The sequence below is a fragment of the Microtus oregoni genome, unplaced genomic scaffold (genome assembly GCF_018167655.1).
Source record: "Microtus oregoni isolate MIOR12 unplaced genomic scaffold, Mior012 000020F_ref0000438, whole genome shotgun sequence".
In the NCBI taxonomy this organism is placed as follows: domain Eukaryota; kingdom Metazoa; phylum Chordata; class Mammalia; order Rodentia; family Cricetidae; genus Microtus; species Microtus oregoni.
This window is the reverse complement of record NW_024543079.1, coordinates 28,694,410-28,720,992: the sequence shown is the minus strand read 5'-3', so window position 1 is coordinate 28,720,992 and position 26,583 is coordinate 28,694,410. Positions and strand designations below refer to the sequence as shown.

The 26,583-nt window shown below is 38.3% G+C and overlaps 1 long non-coding RNA gene across 1 annotated transcript in view; it reads left to right on the top strand.

Moving 5' to 3' along the window:
- LOC121460468 overlaps positions 1-26,583 on the top strand; it is a 366,412-nt gene that overhangs the window by 297,404 nt on the left and 42,425 nt on the right. Inside the window, exons 3-7 of the long non-coding RNA XR_005976056.1 lie at positions 1,846-2,062; positions 6,436-6,530; positions 6,951-7,025; positions 8,496-8,664; positions 20,858-21,015. This is a non-coding gene — a long non-coding RNA (uncharacterized LOC121460468). The remainder of the gene's footprint in view (positions 1-1,845; positions 2,063-6,435; positions 6,531-6,950; positions 7,026-8,495; positions 8,665-20,857; positions 21,016-26,583) is intronic.

The following is a 26,583-nucleotide window of genomic DNA, read 5'->3' as shown; positions in this document are numbered from 1 at the left end:
TTGGGGAATAAAGGTTTTTTTTTTCCTGTTACCTTTGTGTGGTTGTCAGTAGTCTTATTAGTTCCTGGCCCACAATAGAGCAACACCACCCTAACCATGAGCCAGTCCTCTGAACTATGGGCATCTCAGGATACCCTCCTAAACTTCAGTGTCCATCACCATTTCATTTGGCTGTTCCCTTCTGTTTCACGTGCTGGGTTAGTGAAATGTGGATGAAATAGGCTGTGCAAAATGGAGATTGTATGTTGAGGGACAGAACTTAGAGGGCTGGGTTCAAACCATTGCTCTCTCCCAGCATAGAAAGCACACCAGTACTTCACCCTGGTTAATATCACAAGCAAAATATGATTAAGAATATTTAGAATTAGAAGTGGGGTTGCTTCTAAGCATTAAGTACCCTTTAAAAATAATATAGGCAGGTTCGTAGAAAGGAGGCCGAGATGAATTACCCTCAGATGATCTTCATTTCAGAGTTACAGCATGGAAGCTACAAGCAGTGAAGATGGAACCCCGACAAAAGACAGAGTGACCTCTCATATCCAAAAAAATAAATAAGGGTGTTCCTCTTACAGTTTTCAATGGTAGGAATAGAGGGTTACATTCTATATCATGCTACCATGTCTGTGTGCCAGAAGTCAAGTAAACATTGGTCAAAGCCTAGTAAAACTCAAGGTCATTCTGAGTCAGAGCAGTTGGGAAGGGGGGCTTGTTTACAGGAGTGAGGGGGACAACTCAACTTTCTTATTCACCCAGCCCTGGAGAAAAGACTGCAAGGGAGTGTCTGGCATTGCTGGGAAAAGGAGTAGATAAAGGATCTGTGAGTGGAGATGGCTAAACAACATCAACTTGGAGCAAGACACCTCTAGCAGCCAGTCTTCTTAGCTCACTCTGAAGCCTGGTGTGAAAATTCCAAACACTTCCTGATTAAGGACTTCAGAAGACAGAAGTAGACTGGAGAGATACATAACTATTCTTTTTTATTTTTTTTTCTTTTTTTATTTATTTATTTTTTTAATTTATTTATTTATTAAGGATTTCTGCCTCGTCCCCACAACCGCTTCCCATTTCCCTCCCCCTCCCCCGATCAAGTCCCCCCCCCTCATCTGCTCGAAGAGCAATCAGGGTTCCCTGACCTGTGGGAAGCCCAAGGACTGCCCACCTCTATCCAGGTCTCGTAAGGTGAGCATTCAAACTGCCTAGGCTCCCACAAAGCCAGTACGTGCAGTAGGATCAAAAACCCACTGCAATTGTTCTTGAATTCTCAGTATTCCTCATTGTCTGCTATGTTCAGCTAGTCCGGATTTATCCCATGCTTTTTCAGACCTAGAGGGGTGCACCCACACACTAAGACAATGGGGATGTTCTATTGGGATCTCACCAAGGCCAGCTGGCCTAAGTCTGAAAGAACTATTCTTTTTTAAAAAGGTACATTAAGTTCTGCATTTAATTTAACAGTTTAATCTAAAATCATCAGTATTATATGGCATTAATTTTCTCATTTAATTTTAATTGAAAGTTTAGAGTTTTTCTTTGTCACAGTGTTTTCATTCCTAAAGCCAAGAGATGTGATTGACTTATTACTATATTAAAAATTCTACATTTGTTTGAGACATATCAGGTAACCTGTGATATGGCAAAAGTATATAAACACGAGACTGTTATTTACTGATGTTCATTGTTACCATTTCGTGTGTGTGACTGCAATCTTTTTAACTGATTTTTATTGAGCTCTACATTTTTCTCTGTTCCCCACCCTGCCTCTTCCCTCCCCCCTTCAACCCTCCCCCAAGGTCCCCATGCTTCCAATTTACTCAGGAGATCTTGTCTTTTTCTACTATTCTTTAGAGGCTCTGCCAAGGAGAAGGGCCACTCTTCTATCATCGGCATTTGAACCATCAGCAATTTTGAGCATCTCCATCTTCAGAACATCACAAATGGACCACTGCTTGCTGCCTCCACAGCTGCCATTCTCTTACCTGTTCTTGAAGCTCTGAAAATAACCTATTAAACATTGGATTCCTGCTTTCACTCTTTCTTCCCCTCTACTGCAACATCATGACAGGTATGTCTTTAAACGTGTAAGGTCTTGTTCCAGATTTTTTTCATTCTTTGATAAAACACTGCAGCCAACAGTAGCATGGGAGGAAAGAGTTTGTTTGTCTTACACTTCCAGGTCAAAATCCACCATTGAATGAAGTCAGGGAAGGAACATAAGGCAGGAACCTTGAGGCAGGAACAATGGAAGACTGTTGTTTCTGACTTGTTCATGTTTAGCTAGATTTCTTACAAAACACAGAATTGCCTTCCTAGGGATGGCACTGCCTACAGTAGGCTGGGGGCTTCTGCATCAATTAAGACAATCAAGACAATCTCTCATAGACGTGTTCACAGACCAGTCTGATAAAGATGGTTACTCAATCAAAACTTTTCAGGTGACTCTAGACTTTGTCAAATTGCTAGTTAATGCTAAGGAAGACAGTCCCATTTTTGTCATGTTCAAAAATTTGCATTGTTTTAAGAACAGAAAAATACAAAATTGCATAGTTATCAGAGGATTTCCAATGATCTATGGCCTCGGTGATGTAGGGTCCAGGTATTCCTTCTCTTTGGATGTGTCCATGAACTGTACTTCTCATGCTATACTGGAATATGTGCACCAGTAAGTTCCTGGCTTGGCATGAGGCACTAACTCTGTCACTGTCTGAAGCTCTCATTCCTGGAAAGCTCCATGAATTTATATCCTCCTTTCCATAGTGATGTGGGATTACCCTCTGTATGCTGTGAATATCATTGTTTAATAAAGAAACTGTCTTGGGCCTGCACAGGGCAGAATAGAGGTAGGCAGAGAAAACTAAACTGAATGCTGGAAGAAGGAAGGCAAAGTCAGAGAGAAGCCATATGACACCTCTGGAGACAGACGCAGGACAGAACCCTGCCAGTAATTCATAGCAATGTGGCAATACACAGATTAATAGAAATGGGTTAAATTAAGGTGTAAGAGCTAGCCAATAAGAAGCTAGAGCTAACAGGCCAAGGAGTGATTTAGTTAATACAGTTTCTGTATGGTTGTTTCGGGATTGAGCAGCCAGGAACAAACAAGTGGCCCCCTACAACACCATAGGGTCTAGCAGAAATATCATTTGTCTATATTGTCCTTCTATGACCTGCCTATTTTATCACCTTATTTATAGTGTATGTGTGCATACATACACACCCAAGTGTACATATTCCCCATTTCCTATTCGCTTTATTTTTCTTTGTAGATTCATCATTTCCTTCTGTATATCCTTTTGCTTATTTCTCCATTGTCTATTTTACATGTCTCATCTTGGTTAGAATATAGAAAGTTTATATTCTAACTTCCAACGAATTCTTTGGCTCCTCTGACTCACTATTTTATTCCTAAAATAACACAGGAGTCCTTTGAGGTGTTCAATAATTACTTGTAAAAATGGCAGCATGAATGAGTTGATTCAGGTACTGTAATGATTGTTTTGCCCATCAAAGCACACCCTCAGAAAGTCTCAGAAATAACTGACTTCCATGACTTAGAAGAGCATCGTTACATCAGCTTTAAGATGCTAATATGCAGCCACGCTAAACATGATGTATAAGGGCTACTGTAGGTAAGGCGGCCTGAAGCTATAAGGCTATCCTTGAGAGGAATATCCACTTCCTTGAAATTCATCAAGAATCAAATAAACTGATAGAATAAAACAGCAGCTGACTTCTTCTCTTCGATGGTATTGATGTGCTTTCCCTATTCTGTCCTTCTTGTTTCCTCAATATTTTCCTTTTAAGAATTGGCTTATTTGTTTGTTTGTTTGTTTGTTTGTTTTAAGACAGGGTTTCTCTTTGTAATACTGGCTGTCCTGGAACTCACTTTGGAGACTAGGTTGGCCTGGAACTCACAGAGATCTGCCTGTCTCTACCTCCTGAGTGCTGGGATTAAAGGAGTGTGCCACCATAGCCCGGCTTAAGATCTATTTAATTTTTTGTGTATGGGTGTTTTGCCTGCCTATATTTTAGTGCACTGTGTGCATGCAGTATCTTTGAAGGCCAGAGAGGGTGTTGGATCCCCTATGGAATTACAGATGATTGTCAGCTGCCATGAGTTTGCTTGGAATCACGCGGGGCTTCTCTGAAAGAGCAGGCAGCCAGTGCTCTTACCTACTGAGTCACAAACCTATCCTTGATGATTTCTGGGAAAAACACTTCACGCTGCACAGAATGTGAACCCAATAGTTGAGTTCTCCACGCTGGGAGGAAGAGGAAGTGAGCTCAGACTCCACAGCTAGATTATAGTTCTCTTACTATGGATGTGAGGAAGATACAAAGCTTCAGGGAAACCTGTTTATGAAACTAAGAAATGCCAGGCAAAAGCAATAGGGTCAAGAAAAACTACTTACGCAAGGGAAACAAATAAATGAACATCCATCCCTAATGCGTTTTCTTTAAACATCACCTAATATTCAGTAGTGAGTATGAGCCATAATGTATTCAAGCCTTACCTTGTTGATACAGTTCCCAGCTTAATTTCCATTTTCCTTCTCAGAAAACTGAAATAAACACACTCTTGCATATATCAGATCACACCTTTTTGTGCTTTTATTTCTCTAGGCAATAATTCCCCAGGGTAGGACTGCTTGCAGTAAGGTATCAACATTTATAATTTTAAACAATATTTCTAAGTAACTTACTCAGATGTAATAGTAACTTCCTCTCCTAGCGGGAACATCTGACAGTGGCCAACCACTATTCCCCCCACCCCCCTCAAACATATACCATAATATGATGCAAAAAAATACTAGTTGTACCATACTGGGTTGGAAATCTGATAACTCAAAACACAGTCTTTATTTTTGTGTGCATTTTCCTGTTTATGGATAGGAATTCTTTCAAAAACCATTGGCTTTTTTCTCTTCTTATTTGAATTACCTTTTCATGCTTATTGAAACCATTTACTTTTTTTTTCTTAAATCACCTGAAGAATAGGAGCAGTAGTCATATTCAATGGCCTTACTATTATAATGAACAATCTCTCTAGTGTGAATGTCCCCTCTTATTTGCTAATACCTGGAATGCTTACTCTACTGTGTTTATACTATGTTTTATGCAGTCAAATTCTTCCATTTTCTGATATTTCTGTCTAGCTGAAGAATGCCCTATTATGTCTGGTTGTGAAAATATCCCTTTATATTTGTTACAAAAAAATGCTATTTTTATTTAGTTTTCAGCCCATCCAGAACCAACATTTATGTATAGAATAAGGTAAGGTTCCTGTGGTTTCTTCTATATCAGTAGTAATGGTTTCATCAAACATAATCAATAAACCCTCCTGAATTAAAATGCAATCTCCGTATGATAAATTATCACACACACACTGGTAGTAATTTCTGTTTTCTCAGCGCTCTGAAGTATCTGCAGTGCACACCATTAACATTCCATAGATCATACATACTTTACAAACAGAAGAACTTGACCATACCACCATCCATATGTTTTATCCAATTACCAGGGAGAAAGTTCTCATATTTGGTTAAATGACAATCGAAGCTCAGCAATCACATACTCTGAAGATGCTCTCTATGAACAATACCCTTTACTGAATACTTATTTTACTCTCCATTAAGTAATCTTAACAGATTAACATTATCTCTATCTCAGTTCTCTAAATAAATGTCTAAATATTTGAGAGTTCGATTACCCAAGATCACAAAAATAGTACGTGATGGGGCTGAGATTTTTAGCTTTCACTGTGATTATAACATTGGAGATCTCCTGATGATTCTTTTAGCTATGCGCCTTGAACTCTACTTATCACAACACAGAAAGCAAGCAGTGATTGCTTGTTTGATTGAATTGGATTTCAAACATAAAACTTTTTTATACCACACAGCCTTATAACATTAGAAAATAATGACTTGAAATGTGTTTTCTACTTCACAACTTGGAGTAATTTCAAAATGGCAATTTCAGTGGCTGCAAAAGAGCAGCTCTGATGAGTTCTGCTCCAGAATCTTCTTCTCACCAGGAAATGATTGAAGACAAGGAGATAACCTCTCGTTAATTCCTTATTAACCATCTTAATCAGGATTACATCACTGTCTCTCTCTGAGCGTGGACAATTGTCAGCAGGCTTTGAAGCTTGGATTCATTAGCCCACAGTGTAGGGAGGTCTAGACAGCAGGGTCATTTCCTATCCCCTAGGGGAGTCACATTTGATGAAGATGTGCCTCTCTCATCTCTAATAGAGGCCTTGTATTTTATTGCCACACATCCCTCAGAATTTAGCACAAATACCTGATTTCTCAAATGCTTTGCCTGAAAGTTCTGAGAAAGGGGCAGAACACATAGACTGATCAGAAGTCAGCCAGTTCCTACAAATGGATAAATGTATTCCTAAGTACACAATGTGGTTTCTTACCTCAACAGGCTCAGAGAGGAGTCCACCTCTTCTGCTCCTCCAAGGAAGCAACTCTCCCCAACATTGAAAACTTCCAGGAATTTGCTGTGTCAAGGGTTGGAAGGTAAGAGGAGTTCTATCCTACTCAGGCCAAAATCCCTAAGCCCATTGGCTTCTGATTTCTCTGTGATGAATACTGCAGCTTTCTACTCTATGTCCTTAAGTAACAGATTTCAGAAGGGCTGGCCTTCCTCATTTTCAGTCTATACATTATAAAAGGGGGGAAGCACTTACTTCAAGCCTGAGTTACTAGTGGCCTTGGGATGGCTTTGGGGCTTGGGGCAAGTGGACCAATCATAGCCAGTGAGATATAAAAGACTACTGGAGGATTATATGATGTGGTAGGTCATGTAGGAGACTATGTATCTCTTAGTCCACACGTAAGGAATAGCTATCTTGTTTCAACTCACCATACTGCTACCTATTAGATTTGTGACTTTGGACACTATTTAACTTTTCCCCACCTTGGTTCTGTTACTTCTAGAACAACAGTGGTCCAAGATTACTTCTCACAGAGAAGATATGGAGAATGATTGAGTTGCTATTGGTCAATTGTATAGTAAGTAGCAAGTTAAAAATGTGCTTAAATATTGGTTACTATAAACAAACCTTAAGGTTTCTATTAGAGAAATTTCTCACACTATGGTATCTGTAGTGCAAAAAATATATAGTCTGGAGCTGTCAGAGACATCTGGGTCTGTGATGGGTCTTAAGTGTCTTAAAATAGAGAAAGGAAGAGTCCTATAGAGCATGAAAACTATTATTGGTGCTGTCATCTAACATTTAGATCAAGTTGTGCCCAAGGCAAGGTCTTTCCCATGTCACATAAGTGTGTGTGTGTGTGTGTGTGTACATAGAGAATGTATACACACTTTAGTCTTCTGAGTTATTCTAATTTTATTGAAAAAGTTGAACAGAACAAAGGACACTGTCCCAGTCTTTTCCCTCACATTGAAAACATTCTTGTGTTTTCAAAGTCAGAAAGGTAACAATGTGGGAAATGGATTTGTTTGAAGGGGGGAGCTTGTTGGGGACAAGAGTGAGATGAGAGATTATAGTACAAGTAATTAGAATGAATGACATAGATGCGTGAAATTATCCAAGAACAAATTTAATTTAGCAAAATAAGTGGAAAAAAATCTCAAAATGGGAAGAAAGAAAACAATCCTCTCCCACACGAAATTTTATAAAATGCATGGTACACTTGTTGCCAGAGAAATAGACTCTGAAATATCATTATCACAAAAAGCTATAGTTTATTCTAGAGAACACTCTTGTCATATATCTATGGGTTTGTACAAAATTGCAATGATGTATACTCACCATTATAGAATCATAAAGAAATCGACAACCCTCAAACTCCTTCGCAACCCTGACTTTTCTTCCTCTCAAATCCCCTTGTGAAAACTAATCTGGTTACTCTCTTCATAGTTTGCCTTTTCAGAATGTCATAGTCAGAATGATGCAATGTGTGACCTTTACACTTTATAGGTCATCCTCTTTAGCTTGGTTATTTTCATTCATGTTTCCTTCATGGTTTTTCACAGCTCGTATCTCATTTTCTCTAAGCAACGTTTCATGTTCTGGATGTAGCATATTTTATTTATCCATTCACCTATGGAAGGGTACCTTGCTTGCTTCCCAATTAAGATAAACGTCATTGAAGCTGATGTGAGCATCACTGGGGAGGTTTCTGGATAGACATAACATTCTGCATCATTCAAAACAATACCACTTCTGCTGGATTTTATGCAAAGAGGAGGCTCTGCTCTGTAACAGGCTGCCTTACTTCCAAAGGGGGCTGCTCCAATTTGTGTTGCTACCATGGCTGACTTGGCAGTATTCTAACTCTTAACCAGCGTAATCTGTTCTCGGTTTTCAGGATTTAGGCCATTCTATTAGGATTTAGTAGCATCTAGTTGTTTTAGTCCACATTTCACTGTCATAAGTCGGGGAAAACCTTTTCATGCACTTACTTTGATCTATACATCTTTTCTAATGAGCATGCTTTCATTTTTTAAAAATTAAGATAGTTGGCTTTGCATTCTCTGCAAATGGCCCTTCCAAAAGAAAGTCTCTGCTGCTTCTCTCTGTGAAGGAAGGTCTGAAGATTCCATGCTGGCTATGCAGAGCTGACTATACTAAGAGTTTCTTCACTCTTCCATCCCTCCATTTCAAGCAACTGCGAGCTAACACAGGTGAATTGCATGCTTTGAATGAAACACAGCACAGCCTGGGGCTTCATTCTTGAAGTCTAGAATAACAATATAGCATAATATCTAAAATTTCTGCATGAATTGGTAGGCATGAAGAACACATACTGATGAGCTAGAAAGGTGGAAACTACAAGTAATTGCTCAACTCTGGGACTAGGTGCTCATTAGTAAGGCATAAAGACCTGCAGGAGGTATACAAACATTCATCAGAGAATGAAGAGAAAAAGAGGCAGCTGGGCTACCGTGAGCCAATTCAGGGATCGTGGTGCCAGTAGGACAGATGTGGGCCCATGTGCATTAATTTGCCCAGATACCCAGAGCTTTGCTAAAATCCCATTACTGGTCTGCAAAAATCATTCTCATCTCCTTCTATCTGTCTGAACTACAAATGGTTGTGTTATCTGTCCCTGAATTCATTTTAAAAGTCTCATTTCTCATTTATTTGCTTATGCAATTTCTTTGACCAAAGAATGTTCATATGTATGCATACACACACACTCCATGACTTAGGTTTCCAAATCGCTTCAAATCTTTTAAGAAGTATGTCTGCACTTTATTGGTGCAATGATATACTGCTAGTGAGTTAAAGCCTCTGCCAACACCACATTCTACAGTCCTCAAAATAAAAAGAAAGAAAGAAAAAAAAAAGAAAGGAAAACAAAGAAAAGAAATAGTCATGGTGTGGACTTGTTCTTTTTATTCAAATAGGTAGAGGTTATATTGTTTGAGTAGTAGCATACTTTAACATAGAATTTACTAACTTCCATGATATTCATGCTCTGTATAAATAATATTACATTCACATCCACCATTACCATCAAATAAATGAACTCGAAACTGATTAAAGATTTGCTGTCATACACCATTATGTAGAATTTCTACCTTAAAGATACATACTATTACTAGAGATGGCACAAAGAACGTGAGTAATTGCAAAGTATCATAAAGCAATTATCATGAATAAAAACTGGGCGTTACCCTTGTTTTTTGTATGATACCTTTACTTATTAGATGGTATTACTTAAGTTTTTATACTGTCCATATTTTTCAACAAACTATCAAAATTCTTAGAAATTCATAATTTGATTTTATCACTTACACAAATCTAGTATAGCCCACCACAGTCCCTTCTTCACCTACTGATGTGGGGTGTCCTTCTGTATATGTATTGCTTCTATTGGCTAATGAATAAAGCTGCTCTGGTCTATGACAAGGCAGAATATAGCCAGGCTGGAAGATGCGTGGAAGAGAGAGAGGGAGAAGGAGAGAGAGAGAGAGAGAGAGAGAGAGAGAGAGAGAGGAGAGGAAGCAGAGTCAAAGATACATCATGTAGCTGCCAAAGGAGAAGAACATGCCAGAAATTTGCCAGTAGGCAATAGTCTCAAGGTGATAGACAGATTAATAGAAATGGGTTAGTTCAAGATATAAGAGCTATCTAGAAACACGCTAAAGCGATTGGACAAATAGTATGGTAGTTAATATAGTTTCTGTGTTATTTTTGTGTCAGGGTGCCTGGGAATGAACGAGCAGTCTCAGCCAACAATATACACTCTCTTTTCTTTTAGAACTATAGAAAACAATGTAAACAAAGAATTACATAATAAATAGAACTTGTTTAAATATCAAGCTCAATAGCTAATGGTCAAATATGAAAAAAAACAAAGCAGGGTTAAAGAGCATTGTTTGTTGTTAGAAAGTAGGAGACAATTTTAGGTAATAAAAAAACAAAAAATCCACTTAGAGAAATGAATGTTTTTCAGAAATAAAGTGAGACAGAAAAGACATGAAAAGTTCTAAAGTATATTCCAATGGAAGTATATTCCAACTTTCTTAACACAAAGTCCCTAAGGGAGAGGTTAGCTTTCTGTATCCAAAGAGCAGTGAGATGTCCAGTACATCTGGAATGATGTTCACAGTTGGAGGATGCTAGGAAGGATAACTGCATATAACATAAAAGTCTGGGTCATACAAAGTCTTGTGAGCCTTCATGTTAACATGTTATTTTAATTCAAATAGGTTAGGCCTTAGGAGGTGTTGTTTGAGAAATACCATGATTTAATGTAATTTTTAAAATATTACTTAATCCCAACTACTGCTTGAAGAACAAATTACACTCATGCAGTAATGGCAGAGATAAAGGCTTTGCAAGGGGAAGTGAACGAAAAAGAAATAAATGATGATTGCAATTTGCAGCCAAGTATAAAGAATACAGAAACAGGTAGTAAAAATTCAGTGATTAACAAAAGCAGCCATGGATAGCATGCAGACAAATGGGTGTGGTTATGTTCACATAAAAATGTGCTTACAAAAGTACCTGCAAGGCAGAATGGATTCACGAGGCAGAGTAGGCACCAACCTTCCACTCTAGAGCTCCATACACAGTAGAAATGCAATATGGGTCACAAATGTAATTTTAATACTTTTAGCAACTATATTACTTAAAATAAAAAAGAAGAGAAACATTTTAATTATATTCAACCCATTTCTAAAATATGATTATTATTATTAAGTTGTTAGGTCTTGACAAGTTTCTTCTAGTATGTGGAAGAGAATGGGTTTTTAGATATTCTGTGATACTCATTTATCTTTATGCTTTATGCAGATTTCAGCTTGGTTAATTAATCCTGTAGTAGTAGGAATGGCGGGCTATGTTCCGCCATCCAGTCGCCCGCACGGCTAGCTTTACCCGAAATAATTACACGGAAACTGTATTCTTTTAAACACCACTTGGCCCATTATATCTAGCCTTTTCTCGGCTAACTCTTGCACCTGGACTAGCCCATTTCTTATAATCTGTGTAGCCCACGAGCTGGCTTACCAGGAATGATCTTAACCTGTGTCTGTCTGGAGTGGGAGAATCATGGCGACTACCTGACTCAGCTTCTTTCTCTCAGCATTCTGTTCTGTTTACTCCACCCACCTATGTTTTAACCTATGAGGGCCAGAGCAGTTTCTTTATTGCTTAACCAATAAAATCAACAGATTGATATATGACACTCCCCCATCATAATCCCACTAAAAAGTCTTTATTGATTTCACTCAATATGTTCCTATATCCAGAATACCTTTAAAAAAGAATTTTAGACATGATATAGTGCACATACTATTCCAAAATTTCAGTCTGTGAGAATAAAACTTTGTCAGAATGAACACAACACAAAGATCTTTGATACTTTTAGACCCTACAGCGTAGCAGGTATTGGCTGGTGAGATACTGTTATCTCTGATATTGGTACAGTATTCTCCTTCTCCGGGGTCTCACTGGAAAACGGCTGATACACAAGAGCTGGAATCCTGCTTTGATGGTACATGTAAGTAATTTACACAGCTACATCCTTCTCTTCTTTATATGAATACAGATTGGGCAACCATCTTTCTATTGAATTGCTGTCAGGGAAGGATTTGCACAAGGTCAACATAACAAGCCTCTCCAGCAGGTACCGCAATGGACTTTAATACATTCAGAGGATTTATGTCAAATTCCAAGCACTAAAGATTGAGCTGATAATCGTAGTTATTTGGCAAAGGCATTAGCATTTCTGTCTGTGGAGATTTCAATGCCCTATTAACTATTCTGAATCATTTACCCAGTGAGGCAAAGTAGCAGGTTGAGTGAGTTGAGTCAGAGATTTCTCACTGCCCACCACAGGCAATACCATAGAAATCTCTGGTGTTGTCTGCAAGGGGAAATCAACCAGGATAGCAGACAGCTTTGACTCCTAATGAATATGAATGCACAAACATGAGCATTTCAAAACGCAACTCTGGGAGCATAGAGAGAAGGAACCTGCTTTGAAGTGTGATCCCACTGTGAAGACCCCGTGAGTGATTTTCTTGAAAAAGACGGAATGATTTCCAGCACTTCTAAAGAACAGACACTCTGGCCTGTAGCCAGGCTGCTTCTCAACAGCCCCTGGCAGTGTGGGCCTCTCTATAAAGGTGGCTCTCTCTTTAAAAAACAAAGTGCTGTAAAAGGAGGACCATAGTGTTGACAATAGCTCAGAAGGAATCATGGAGGAAAATAAAAAGGAGAACAGATATGTCGATTTGTCGAGAAAGACAGCAAATTTAACTAGTTTTAACATAAATACAAAGTTCTTGCAAGTATCTGAGATGAAAATTGATTTTTTTCTCTGTATGCTGACTCTGAACGTGTTTTGGGAGTGTCTAATGTTGGGGCAAATGTTTCATTCCATCTACAGAATTCGAGGAGAAAAATAGAGGTAGTTACAAAAGTAGTGATTTTGTGGCTTATACATGACTCCTAAAAAGTGTTTCGCTCTTCCATCAATGGTGACAAATAGTCATCAATTACACTAAGAAAGGATGATGGTGTTTGAAACTGGCACATACTGGAAGGTGAATCAGGTCTAAGTGGCCACTAGAGTGGTCCTGGTATAGCACTATTTTGTCTCCATCGACATTTTCAGTCTTTAAGATTCTAAATTCCAGATACAGGAAAATGAAAACAATTGACTGTGTCTTTCACATTCCAAACCATGCAGCACACTGCAATTCACAAAGCCGATCCTCTCAAGCAAATTGAAGACAAAATTATTAGTGTGCTAAATTCCTTGGAAACTGTCAACATTTCTGATGCAATTTTTTAATGATTGAACCTTGATTAAGGCTGTTTATTTTTCTCCCTGTGATCGGTCTTAACTCCAAATGTACTTCTGACATCAGTTTTGCTCATGAGCAAGCATTTCTATGCCTGTGGGTTTCTATTTCTGTGGGTTTGAAAGGGTAGAAGCAATTTACCCTTGTGTGAGCAGGAAGGACTGCTCTTCCATGAAGTGAACTTGTCTTGGAGGTGACACCCAGCCTACATCTAGCTTCCTTTTGTAAACTGAAAGGCTACTATAGAAAGTACAAATTTCAGAATCATGCCCACACTCGCCCATGGCCAATCTCTTAGACCTTACTTAGGTCACATAGACTGCGCACTGGCACAGAATGGTGAGTTCCCCCAGAACCTTGCTAACCAGCACCATGCCCACACTCCCAGGCCTACCTGCGGTCATATAGTTGTGTACCAACTCAAACAGGTAAGACCCGCACCCCCATCTGCCATGTCCTTCTGCCACTCCCAAAAGGCTCAGCTGAGGACATGCCTCTCTGTTACCATCCCTGCATGGACCATTCCCCAGAACCTCACCAGCCTGTGCCAGTCCATGCCCCCAGGCTTAGCATAAAACATAGCTTTAGCACCAGCCTCAACCAACCCAGCAAGGATTCATTTCTGCAAGCTCTCTTGGGACAACATGAAAAGAACTGATGTGTGAAATTTAGGCATTATAGAAGAAGGAGCCCAGGTAAATGCCATAGACTAGAAATCGTCATTCAACAAGATCATAGAAGAAAATTTCTGCAGATCAAAGAAAGACATCCATATAGGCATAAGAAGCATACAAAATATCAAACAGGACTACAAAAGAAATCTCTTGGCATGTAATAAAATACAGAACAAAAGAAAGGGGACTAAAAGCTGCAAGAAAAAAACAAAAGTTAGAATATCAGTTGACTTCCTAGTGTCTCCATAGAAAGGCTAGAAGACAGAAGAGCCCTCCTAACTCTGAAAGACCACAAATGCCAACCCAGGCTTCTTTGCACAAGAAAAAAAAAAACCTATTTGCAGGAAAATGAAAATATTTCCTAGATACAAACACGGAAATAATTTTTAGAAGGAGAAAAAGAGCAACTTGTCAGTTCCTTTGGTGAAAAAAATTTAAATGATATATTATTTTATTTTTTAAAAAGAAAAAATCCTTTTTTTTTATTTTTACATACCAAACTCAGGTTAACTCACTCAGGATGTTTTTTATTTTTCTAGTTCCATCCATTTGCATGCAAATTTCAAGATTTTATTGTTTTTTTTTTCCCACTGAGTAGTACTCCATGGTGTAAATGTACCACATTTTCTTTAGCCATTCTTTGGTTGAGGGGCATTTAGGTTGTTTCCAGGTTCTGGTTATTACAAATAATGCTGCTATGAACTTAGTTGAGCAAGTGACCTTGTGGTATGATTGAGCGTCCTGTGGGTATATGCCCAAGGATCGCTAGGTCTTGAGGTAGATTGATTCCCAATTTTCTGAGAAACCGACGTCCTGATTTCCAGAATGGTTGTACAAGTTTGCATTCCCACCAGCAATGCAGGAGTGTTCCCTTGACTCCGCATCCTCTCCTGCATAAGCTATCCTTGGTATTTTTGATCTTAGCTATTCTAACTGGTGTAAAAAAGTATCTCAGAGTCATTTTGATTTGCGTTGCCCCGATGACTAAGGGTGTAGAACATTTCTTTAAGTGTCTTTCAGCTATTTGTGATTCTTCTATTGAGGATTCTCTGTTCAGATCCGTACCCCATTTTTACTTGGATTATTTGGAAATTTGATTTCTAATTTCTTGAGTTCTTTATATATTTTGAAGATCAATCCTCTGTCTGATGCGGGGTTGGTGAAGATCTTTTCCCATTCAATAGGCTGCGTTTCTGTCTTATTGACTGTGTGCTTTGTTTACAGAAGCTTCTCAGTGTCAGGAGGTCCCACATATCACCAAGGAAATCCAGAGAATCATTAACTCAGACTACAAAAACCTGTATGCCACAAAACTGGAAAATGTAAAAGAAATGGACAATTTTCTGGATAGGTACCACAAAGGAAAATCAAATCAAGACCAGGTGAACACCAAGAAAGAGAATTACAAACCAATATCCCTCATAAACATAGATGGAAAAATATTCAATAACACACTGGCAAACCAAATCCAAGAACACATAAAAAAAAATCATCTACCATGATGAAGTTGGCTTCATCCCAGAGATACAGGGATGGTTCAACATACAAAAATATATCAATGTAATCCACCATATAAAAAAATTGAAAAAAAGAACCATATGATCATCTCATTAGATGCTGAAAAACATTCAACAGAATCCAACACCCCTTCATAATAAAGGTCTTGGAGAGGTCAGTGATACAAGGTACATATCTAAATATAATAAAAGCAATATACAGCAAGCCAACAGCCACCATCAAATTAAATGGAGAGAAACTCAAAGCGATTCCACTGAGATGTAAGGAAAGGGAACCAGAAGCAACAAAGCCTTAGAGGAGTCAAAGATAAGGTGAAGACATCTACAACAGGTCTTAGGCTGGTGATAAACCAGCCTTGGAGAGTAGACAGTTAAGGAGGATGAAATATGATGTTAGATTCCAGTCTTATGAAAAGAAGAGATTTCATGATAACTTGCTGCACATCAAAAAGGAACTGAAACAGCAAATTTGCAGAGGAGAATGAGATGAGCTGGATAGGAACAGATTACAGACTCACTGTATAAAAACACGTCCAGTCTCATCATCAACCAATGATATCTGAGAACAAAGAAGAAAACGCCTTCCCTGAGACCATCTGAATGGAACAAGCATGACAATGTACAGTGCTGAGAAAGGTGAGACAGGGAAACCTAATGGGCCATTCACAGAAGCACAATTTGTCCTGATGCTCAGGAGAAATCTGAGCATGAGATCTTTGGCCAGATCAAAAGCTATCTTTTTATAGTTAGTGAGTTACTTCACATTTCTAAATATTTTAAACTGCTATCACTATAATTAAAAATATAGCTATTGTTTATCGCCCCAGTTTAAAGTGCTTTTGCACTTACCCATTTTGATACTAGCTGTTTTTATATTATTCAATTACAGACATTTTCCCCAACTTATAACAAAAAATACCACCTTCTTTTTAATTCTTTTATATGTTATTTCTACTTATCTATCAAAACACCCACGTTCATTATGAAGAAATTGAAAGCAGGTGTTTTTTTTTTCCCATTAGGCATGACACAGCAGTCCTAACTCCATTTATGTTTCCTTGTTCCAAATGACTATGTAGCAAAGACCCAAGTGCTCATAACACCCATGTCTAGACTTGCATTCTTTCACTTGGTCTATTTTTTTATAGCTCAAGCACCTTACCTTCTTAATAATAGATGCTTAAAGAGTATCTTTATATCTGTTGAAAATATGATCTTTTTTATTCTGTGATTATTATTTAATCAGTCTAGGACTTTATTATAGATTTATTTGGATTCTATATTTGAACTTTCTATAAAAGATCCTCCTCGAAAAACAATAAAAAAACAAATCTATTGTAATTTTGCCAATTAGAAAATTGTGGATTAAAAAAAAAAAGAAAAGAAAATTGTGGATTAAACATGTACAATTATAACAAAACAAAGCCAGAATACAGCAAAGACTATCTAAGGTGGTAGCCACATGTAGCTACTTAAATATAAATTATAAACTATAAATTGGAATTTAAATTAGTAATTCTACATCTCAATCACTCTAGCTGCATTTTAATTTTTAATAACTAAATGTGGCTATTGCCAACCATATTAGATACTGCAGATATAAAACATTTTAATCTTTGTGCATATTTATTAAAAAAATAGTTAGCTTTGAATTTTGGACTATGGACCCTGGTCCTCTCATATCTATGACTACAATGAAAATTATAGTTACGCACTCTTTCTTAAAAATAATTTATAATTTGTGTGTGTGTGAATGTTTTTCTTACTCTTTTATCTGTGGACCACATACATGATTGATGTGGAATCACATGACTGATGAGGGCATGGCATCACCTGGAGCTTGAATTCTGGTGAACTGACATGTGGGTGCTGTGAATTAAACCCAGGTTCTCTGGAGAGCATCTGATCTTCTTTATCACTGACCCATCTCTCCAGCACCCCATCTTTGGATTATGATGCTTAAGGTTTAATGTGAAAATAAAACCAGCAAACAGGAAAGTGTAAAGCAGAACAGACACAGACAAATGTATGGTGGAGAAATGCCGGCGTTAACTACAGGCAACAAAGGAAAAACCAATAAGGGAGATCAACCAGAAACCTGCTACAAGCACCGAAGTTTTATCTCAGACTCAAATAAAAGGAAGAGGATGATTAATGTACAGATTTCCAGGCACTAGAGATGCTAGAAGGAAGCTTGTAACACTTTGGAATTGTGCTACTATGAGCTGAGAAATTTAAAGCTTTTTTTTTTTTTGTCAGTTTCTACTTCACTTTGGATGAGAACTTTTCTTTGGGATGCCAAATTATTAGTTCTGGCAGCCTGTCTTCGGATACCAAGCCATCTCCCACAGCCACAGAAAGCCATGGGGCAGAAAGAACCAGAAGTTTGAGGTACCAAACACTTCAGGATACAGGAACTTTCCCCCAGAGACATTGGCAGCATCTTCTGTAAGCAGAGTTGGGTACTGGGGAACAACAGATGAGCTTCCCTGGTCCACAATATAACATAGAATCTGTCAGCAGTTGAAAACAGCATATCACAAAATATTTAAATCTGTAGTGGCATCTGATAGTGACTGGAGTCCATCTTGTTTCACCAGGTTAAACTGCCACAGAGAATTCGAAAACAATAGGCAAACCATTTGTGCATAATTCTAAAGAAATACCAGGTGGTCCAAGTTATCCTTCTTCTCAGAGAACCCCTTCCAATTAGAATCTGATCCAGGTAGTGAAGTGAGAGTCAGATACTACGTTCTATCCTATTTCAAATTCCTTGAGTCAATGCCACCTGCTATATCCTTCTCTCAATAGGATAAAAAAGTATGCCCTGACAGCTGGGCTTCTAAAAGACTTACCTTGACACTCACCCCTAATTTTCAACAATAAACCATTAAGCATATCCCTTTATTTTAAACATATAAATCTTTTTATAGCCTACTAAAAGTTGTCCTTTTCTTTAACGTTAACTATAAAACCAAGTAATATAAAAGGAAACAAAAATCACGTGCAATCCTGATTACACACCACAATACTGTGTAAAATTGCCAGCCTTTCAGGCGAGACCCTCAGTTACCACCCAGAGTGGAAAGGCAATAGCAATGGAGGGCCTATGACTGCAGATTGGGACACTGAACTGACCTTACCTTTGCCCTAGTGGTCCTAGTAGCGATAGAGCAACACCTGCATTTCACGACACTAGTGATGTCATTAAAATATTTCCCTAGGTCTTTGTCTGTTTACATTCTTATCTCAGAAAATGTGGACTTTCTGCCCATTCAATCATGTGGCAAAATTTATTCCCTCTTCCTTGAACTTGGTCTGGGCTTGCAACTTGATTTGCCAAAAGAAAGCACTGGAAACAACAGCCTTCATACTCTCTGTGGTGTCAAGCCCAGGAAACTCAAAGGTAATTCCAGAGAACAAACTATTCAAACAAGACCATCCTAGATCAATTCACCTCTATGGACCCAGCAGCTGACCAAAATTCATAAACAAACCCTCAACCCAATTCTGAATAGAACCTGAACCTTAACGATCTATCTAAAAATATACAAACATATTATTTTGGGCTACTACATTTAAAGTGGTTGGTTAGACTACAAAAGCTAACTAATGAATTGCTGTGAGAAGTAAGCCTAGGAGAAGACAGTTAAATAAAATCACTTTGAGTTGTATTTGTTTTGTGCATTTTCATTCTCAGCTTCATAATTCTGTGAGTTTACATATAAAATAAAACTTCAACATGGACCTTTCTGGTTTTCTGGAAACTAAAGAGCTATGAGTTTTAGTCATTCTCTGTGCTCATAAATATCTAGGCACTTGGAAACACTATGAGGCTCATCTTTGAGAGCACAGTGGGCACTAGAGCGTTGCAGTAGTGCCAAAGGGTCATCTTTGTCTATGTATGAGAGCCACTACTCTCTCTGATTCATACTTAAACCCTTTTCGCACTACTAGTTCCAGATTTAGGGTTTGAACTTCACTTGGATTGTTTTATCAAAACTTTTCCTTTCAGCTATGGGTAAGACTGTTTTAAAGCCTTAATAATTGCCTAATATTTATATGGCCAAGTGGGTTAAGCCTGTAAAGAAATATCAGCCTATGAGAGAAACAAAACAAAAATATCCTACTGTTCATTCACTGGAACCAAAGGCTTCCATCTGCAAGATCTACCAGGGTCAAAATGATGCATTAAATAGTATGATTGTTCATCAACTCAGGAGAATACAGCTAGATGTTCCAATAGACTCTTTTATCTTTATAAAATAAACCATGCAAAGAGACTAAAGCATTAGCTTCAAATATTGGTCACTCACTTACTGGAGTTTTGAACATATTACTTAGGTTAGCTAAATATTAAAGAATAGTGAGATAAGACTCTTGTGTTGATTATAATAGAGTTATTATGAAAACAAAATGAGACTTACATGGACATAGCATGCAGTATCCCATCCGTTAGCACTCATTTTTCCCTACTCCGTGTATTGATACATTTCCTAAACAGCATTTGAACTCTAGCTTAGATGAAGCCCTTTGTAAAACCTATGCACAATGTCAGCCCATGTTAAATTCCTTTTCTTCTGCCTCTTGCTTACTCAAGCAAATTTTTTGAGGATGAGCTAGATCCATGGATTCTGTAATTACCAGAATTTCCCCTGCCATGTAGAGAAAGGTACAATAATCAACCTAGAATATGATTAATCATATTCATCACGATGTGAGTGACCCAGTGTTTTGGAGGAGACACTATGAGAACATAGAACAGAGAGAAATCAGGGCATTTTCTATAACTCACATTGAAATTGGAATAGAGGTTAGCAAAAACAAAAGCAGCTTTTATTTTATTATGGTGATCTGGCATGGGAAAGGGTTACTTCAACATATTTATACTTCTGACTTGACTTTGTGGGGTGTGTGTGTGTGTGTGTGTGTGTGTGTGTGTGTGTGTGTGTGTGACTTCCAAACTACCATCTCCCCGAAAGGGAACCATTACCCTGAAATTTAACAATATATTTTTGTTTTTCTTTTTATTGAAGTTTGCATCTAATGTGTACTCAATTATAGCTGACTCCTTTACTCAACTTTTTGTTTGTGAGGTCTACCTATGTTGTTGTGTATACCTACACATTGTGCTCATTCTTGTAGACACATGGCATCTCATTGTGGTTATATGCATTCAATGCTCTCTGGATGGTCATTTAGGTATGTCGCTCTGAATACTGATACATGTCACCTTAGGTAGAACTATCTATTCATTAGTTTGGGAAATATGCATCCCAGAAATGAAGTTTCTGACTCATGATGTTAGATACTACCAAAGCTTCTCAGATTAATTTTACTATACTTTTCTTTCACAACAGTTAGATCCATATGACATATGGGGGAGAGGGGCCTAAGAAGGAGGCCAGAAGCAAAGAATTTGGATCCACCAACATCACGGAGCACAGGAGTTGTTCTACTAGCACTGAATAGTTTGAAAAATACCAGTACAACATAGAACCTCCTTACAATGAACTCTTCAGGTATATCAACTGTACCAAAACCATTATATTAGATACTTTTATGTTGCTGTAATGAGGAACCTGGGCCAATGATGATTTATGAGGAAAAAGAATTTATTTCAGCTTATCTTTCCAAAGAGATAGAGTCCATCATGGTGGGCAGGCATGGTGGCAGAAGCAGAAAGTTAAGAAATCACATGAAATAACAGCATAAAGCAGAGATAGTGACCTAGAAGGTCCATACTCTCAAAGCCCTACCCCAGTGATATACTTCTTCCAGAAACCTCCCAAACCTCCCCAAACACCAACAGCTAGGATTCAAAATGCTTGAGACTATGAGGGATCTTACTTATTCAAATCACCAGACCCTGAGAAATTGACAAAATAAAAATAAAAATGTCAGCAGTTTCATAATAATGTATGCATCTAAGATGGAATAAGTCTTTCAATGTGTCATGCAAAGACAGGCCCCTTTTCTATCATTGCTCATATATTAAGAGGAAGCATACATTTGTAAATGGCTGAAAGTCAAGAAACTAAAACGGTTAGGAATCCAGAGGCAAATCTAAATCCATATGGCTATTTTCTTCTAGCCCTTCTTTCATATTAGGTACTTCTATTCCATCTTTCTAACTCCAAACCATGGGAAGTTTCTGCCCAAGCATGCAATTTTTTCCCCTTAACATATTGTGAATGAGCAGAGTTTTGATTTACAATGACTTTTACTACCATGAATAGCAGATTTTTGTCCCTAGCACCCATGTTGAGAAGGTTAAGAACATATCCACTTATTAAGCATGATATTAAGATTCTATGGAGAACACAACAGACTTTGAATACTTGCTTTGAGACTTACAGGTTTTTCTAATTTATTTATTTATTAAGGATTTCTGCCTCCTCCCCGCCACCGCCTCCCATTTTCCTCCCCCTCCCCCGATCAAGTCCCCCTCCCTCATCAGCTCTAAGAGCAATCAGGGTTCCCTGACCTGTGGGAAGTCCAAGGACCGCCCACCTCCATCCAGGTCTAGTAAGGTGAGCATCAAACTGCCTAGGGCTCCCCCAAAGCCAGTACGTGCAGTAGGATCAAAAACCCATTGCCATTGTTCTTGAGTTCTCAGTAGTCCTCATTGTCTGCTATGTTCAGCAAGTCCGGTTTTATCCCATGCTTTTTCAGACCCAGGCCAGTTGGCCTTGGTGAGTTCCCGATAGAACATCCCCATTGTCTCAGTGTGTGGGTGCACCCCTCGCGGTCCTGAGTTCCTTGCTCCTTCTCCCTCTCCTTCTGCTCCTGCTTTGGACCTTGAGGTGCCTCATTCACAGTAGGAATTCTGGACGTATTCGCTAGCTTCGACTCTTTCCCCTTATAGCTGCATATCAATTTCATAATCAATTGCTTGAGGAAAATGCTTATGTTCCTTCATTAGGCTGTCATCATTCCCAGGGTGATGCCCACATGATATTGCCTCAAAGAGTGTTGTGCCAGATGTATATAGAGATTTTTTACAACATGCATCAGAGTGCCTAGTAGCAGATGAAATCAATTTCAAACAACCAGATAAAAATATGGGGAAAGCGGTTCAAATGATTGATATGTATGTAGAAACCCAAATGATGAGATTTTAAATGTCCTCTCATCTGACATGGTGGCATGCACTCAGTCTCAATTATAACCCAACATGGACACAGGGTCAGTTCTGTGCTTGTATTGAAGCAGAACAACAGTGTTTAAATCATAGCTTTTCTTAGTTGGGACCTAAGGCTGATGCCTACCATTCCAACTCTTTGGGAGACCATGGAAATAACATTTCAAGTTGGAGACCAGACCAGGCAGCTTTTGTGAGACCATGACTCAAGATAAAAATCAAGAGCAGTGTAGTAATATGAGCGGCGGGGCTGCGTCCCCAGCACCCCAGTTGCCTGGCTAGCTTATGCCCGAAATAACAACACACAAACTGTATTCATTTAATCACTGCTTGGCCCATTTCTATCTAGCCCTTACTGGCTAATTCTGATATCCCGATCAACCCATTTCTAATAAACTGTAGCACTGGTCTTACCGGGAAGATTCTAGCCTATGTCCATCCTGGGTTGGAGCTTCATAGCATGCGTCTGCCTGGGAGCAGGGCATGGCGTCTCTCTGAGGTGTCTGCTCCCGAGAGGAGAGCTGTGGAGTCTGAGCTCACTTCCTCTTCCTCCCAGCGTTCTGTTCTGTTTACTCCTCCCACCTATCTTCTAACCAATAAAATGGGCCAAGGCAGTTCCTTTATTAGCCAATGACCTTCCTCCATCAGAGCAGTCTGTGAATGACACCTGATAGTAGGACCTAGTGTAGGTGAATTCTTATGTTACATCCTAAGAACTGGAGGGAGGATGCCAGGAAGAAAATGGCTTCTTAAAGTAATACTCTAATGGCATGATTTTTTGTGAGCAACCAGTATGGTAATTAGATAGGCTTGAAGAAGTCTTTGTAGGAATGGCTTAGTTCCCACTTACTTTCTTTGCCTTACCCAACAGAACCAGATTATTCATATATCAAAATGATAGAAAACTATGTCTCGAGGGTTCTTTAACATAGCATAAGGAGTTAATGTAATCATCTATGACTGAAAAAAACATTTTAACAGAGGGATCTGATATTGGGCCATGCTCCCCAGGTGGACTTTAAAGATCTTTGAGTTTGGGTTTGTGAAAAATATAAACAGTCAAAGACTGGGACATTTTGTTGGCTAGTTTAATGCCAACTTGATATAAGCTAAATTCATCTGAGAGACAGGAATGTCAATTAATAAAATCTCTCCCTAAGTTTGAGCTGTAGGCAAGTCTGGAAAATATTGTAAGATTAAGAAGATTAGTGTTATTCTTTATTTAATCTTATTTTTTTAATTTTTAAAGATTAGTCTTACTAATTGAAATTAATCTTAAAAGGATTAAGGTCTTTCTTTAAAAGACCTAGATTACTGAGGGTAGTGTCATTGCTGAGCTGGTGGTCCTGGTTCTATAAGAAAGCAGGTTGAACAGTCAGTAAGCAGAACTCCTCCATGGCCTCTGTATTAGCTTCTGTCTCTAGGTTCCTGCCCTGTTTGAGTTCCTGTCCTGACTTCACATGAACAGTGATGTGGAAGTATAAGCCAAATAAACCCTTTCCTCCCAAATTTTCTCTGGTCACAATGTTTTGTCACAGCAGTAGAAACCCTAGCAAAAAGAAGCATTGTCTCTGAAAGAGAAAAAAGACTTAAAATATGACTTAATTTGGAATCTCTTGTTTCGGCATTTAGGGACATCTTTCTCATTCCTCTGATGTTCTGTAAGTGAATGGCATCAGGAATTACTTGAATGAGGCCTAAATAATTCCCTTTTCCAGTGTTTAATGTTATGTCTCCTTTTAAATGGCTGCAGATAGTGATGCTGAAAACTGCATCCTCTCTGGAGCTTCAAAATAAAGAGAGTTGTGACTAGATTGATATAGAGGGACATGGGAACTTCCAGCTTGGCACCTATGAGTCAGTGAGCCCCATCACCTCTATCCTAACCTTCCTTCTTTGTGTTGTGATTTGTCCACACATATTTATTAAGGATATTACCTTTTTACAGTTTTTTCATTGACAGTGAGCCTCAGAAAGTAAGAGAAAAACAATATAATTTATTGTCCTTCATACATATCTAAGAGAAGAAAGAGGAGATAATATGCAAATCCTGAAATTCACAAATGAGATGGGATAAAAATCTCTGCAGAGTTTATAAAGTCTGCACGATGCTTTCGATTGTGATGTATTACCCTTCCCACCCCCACTCGCCCATCTACAGCCGTGTCTTCAATATTTTACTGAGCCAGGCTAACATACAGCTCACAATTTTAAACTGACAAATCCAAAAGCATAAATTTTAGATGCTTTTTGCAAAACAGCAAGGCTGAGTACAGACTGTACATTCAGAATATTATAGCCTGTCCTAATTCATGCCATTTCCACACACTTTTTCCCTTTTGGAGGCTTTCGGAGGCATATTTCAAACAAATATCAGTGCTTTGTGTTTATGCCATGTAATAAAGCGTATCTGGACCTGTCTGTAGGAAAATATCTGTTTCCCCAATCATCTCCATTATGGGGAGGAAATGAATTCTATTCTGAGGACAAAAAATAGGACTCGTCTCACAAACATTTAAAATCTGCTCAGTTGGGATTTGCTAGGGACATTTATCTATTTATTACTAAGATTGGTTTTATTCTCAGGTAGATAGAATGTTATAGAAAATACAAGGAAAAGTTCACTGCTTCCAAAACCTTAACTGTCTATCCAGCACTTTTTTGCTGCTACGAATTCTAAATACATGATATGCAGTCATTAGAAGAGGGAGGATTAGTCTGAGTATTTCTAGAAAGTCATTATCAATAGTCTCTTGAATGCAATTGCTTAAAATAATTAAAACCTGGATCTCCCTTAAAGACCATGGAAAAAGAATAGAAGAGGAAGAAGTCCAAATTGATCATCTCAATGGTTAGACTCACTTGAGCAATGAAAGCACCATTGAGTCTGGAGAGGAGACTAAGAGGCCATGTCACTACCACTCCAGTTTCTATCCCAAGAGAAGCTTCTGTTCTCCTCTAACGTTGACTGATCGTCAAGATTCCCAGATGCTGACATTAGTCAAAGTGAGTGGTTGAGTTTATATAGGATTTTCATTCTACTCGAGTTATCAAAAGGAACAAGAAAGCCAAGAGGTAAGTCACATCAGTAATTTCGGGGAATTGTGAAATTGAGGCTACTGATCTAGGCTACAGCCTGATCTAGGCTACATAGAGGGATTCTCATTGCAGGGGGAGAGGAGTGGGGAACAGGGCAAGGCATAAATAATAATAAAGATAGATCAAGGGTAAATGGTTTAAAAAAAGACAGGAAAATATTTGAAAGCTGGTTAAAAAGTCATTTTGCTTCTTGTTTATTGGAGAATACAAATAAGAACAGTGGACTTTTTGTAATTTGTATTGTTATTACATTCTAACTTTAAGCCATGGTAATTCAATAAGATACAGAGGATTATTCTAATTTTTTGTATCTATTGAGATTTGCTTTGTAAGTATGTGATCAGTTTTAGAGAAGGTTCCATGAGCTGCTGAGAAGAAGGTATATTCTTTTGTTTTTGGATGGAACGTTCCATAGATGTCTGTTAAGCCCATTTGAGTTATAACATCTGAAAACTCAATAAAACTCAACTGAACCATCACTGGGTAGAGGAAGAAATAAAAAAGAAATTAAAGACTTCCACTTCCTAGAATTCAATGAAAATGAGTTCACAACATACCCAAAATTATGGGACATTATGAAAGCAGTTTTAAGAGGAAAATTCAGAGCGCTTAGAGCCTACATAAAGAATTTGGAGAAATCTCACACTAGCAACTTAACAACACATCTGAAAGCTTTAGAAGAAAAAGAAGCAAATTAACTAGGAGAAGTAGATGCCATGAAATAATCAAATTGAGAACTGAAATCAATATAATAGAAACAAAGAAAACAATACAAAGAATCAATGAAACAAAGAGTTGGTTCTTTGAGAAAATCCCCATGCACAAAACCCAACTCCAAATGGATCAA